The following is a 2052-nucleotide window of genomic DNA, read 5'->3' as shown; positions in this document are numbered from 1 at the left end:
TAGCTAAGAAGAAGAGGCTGACCTTGAAGGATATCATTGCAGCCACTCAACCATACACAATACCTGAAGAGACACTGAACCTAGCCAAGGCTTGGGTAGATGGAGCCACATTGGAAAGGGAGGATTGGCATTGTACCAAGGTACATTCAGAGACCCACAAGGAAATACAATGAATATCCCAATGAATCCACACGAAATGTTGGAATATGAAAATAAAGAAGAAAGACTCACCTAGCTGGAAAGAGCAGATTTGTACAACTTCTTCACAGCACCACCAGCGGGTGTAGATGTGCAAAGAGTCTACGAGCTATTTAGCTCAATCCACAAAGATGGCAAGGTAGTGATTACTGCTTTGGAAGGACAGAAGACATAGATGGTGCTTACACCTCAAACAATAGCAGATGAAATCGGGTTCCATAGTAAGGGTAGCTCCATTAGAGAAATCAGATATGAAATAAAGGTCTACTCTCAAAAGAAACCCAATCTAACATTCAAAGACCTGGTAGACCCGAGAGCTGCAAAGATCTACAAGCTTTACCACCAATATTTCCATGTTTGCAGCAAGCGGCCACAAAAGTATACAGCACCTCCCCATGCAGTGGCTACTACAATAACTTGGGCATTGAAAAGCAGCATGCCCAAAGAGGTGAATTACACCTAGTATCTGCATGAGCAAGTGGTTGGCATGGGTATAGAAAAGCCCAAGTACATTGGAGGTGGAGAAACACTGACAAAGCTTGCATATGAAGCTATTGGTGCAAGAGGACAATGGCCTCGTCCGCCAACCCACAATGAGTGGATCAAGTTAAAGAAAGATACAAAAGATGAACTGCCGATAACAGTAGCACCACCAGTCACCACACGGCTTTGGAGAAGGCTAGAGACTGTACCACAGGAAGAGTTTGAGGAGCCCCCAAAGAAGAAGGGTAAGATGATGTCGACAAAAGAATCAAGGTCTAAAGAGACACACAGCCAAAAAGACGCTCGAATCAAGAGGTTAATTGAGTAGTTTAGGGCAGAACGGGCACTCAAAGGAGACTATTGAGGAGTATTGGGTACTAGACTCAGCAAGAATCGGAGGAAACTCCTCAAAACCTCTAGAGGATCAATTTGATAATTACATCTCAGCCTATGAAGAAACTAAAAAGGTGATCAAACAGCGGAATTTAGAGCCCTTCACAATGGAGGAGGTACAAGATATCAAGAGAAAGGTGGAAGAAATGCCAGAGGATCCAGTCGAGAAAGGCCAAGAAGGTGACCAGACAAAAAATGCAACCCCACCACCTTCACCACCAGGCTCCTCTACTGCTCCTCCAAATCCAATATCCTCTACATTCCAGCCACAATACTCATTAGAAAATCTAGAAAAGGTAGTACCTTCACCAATACACAAGGAAAGATAAATAAGGAACACTTATGAAGACCTCCTTCAAGTAGGATACACATCAGTAGAGGCTTCTATGGTGGTCTATGGCACTTGAACCCCACCGCAGACAAGAGCAAGAGAGAAAGGAGATTCCTAAGAAACAAATGAGAGATGATAGATTAAAAGGACCAAAGCTATACCAAGAAATGGAAAGAAGAGAACAAGAAAGGCAATCCTTACAGCCTGGAGTACCATGGTTGGTCCAAATCCCACATGCACCACAATGGAGACCGTTGGCCAGCCCGTGGAGAGCACCGTCAACAGGAGTAATGTTGAGTATGGGACACCAAGTTCCCTATTTTGGTCTGATCCCCAAACCATCAACAAGAAGCCTGGTTGCAACAAATGAAGAGGATGTGAGAGCCGCATATCAAGTACTTGATAGAATCAAAACAATGGCGGAAGAGAACAAAATGGTGCATACCAGGGAAGACAATATGCACATAGAAAATGATTACCTCTCAAGAATGATCCACATTACAAACCAAAAAGCTCAGAAAGTAGAAAGAGAGCTTGAGACTCTCACTACAACACTGAGAGAGGCCAAAAGCGAAAGAGACAATCTGACACTACAAATGGCAGAGGTTACGTGTGAAGTAAAGAATCTCTAGGAACAAAAGCAAAGA

This window comes from Adiantum capillus-veneris, chromosome 28 (assembly GCF_014529385.1).
Source record: "Adiantum capillus-veneris isolate H3 chromosome 28, ASM1452938v2, whole genome shotgun sequence".
Taxonomy (NCBI): Eukaryota; Viridiplantae; Streptophyta; class Polypodiopsida; order Polypodiales; family Pteridaceae; genus Adiantum; species Adiantum capillus-veneris.
This window is presented reverse-complemented; position numbering follows the sequence as displayed.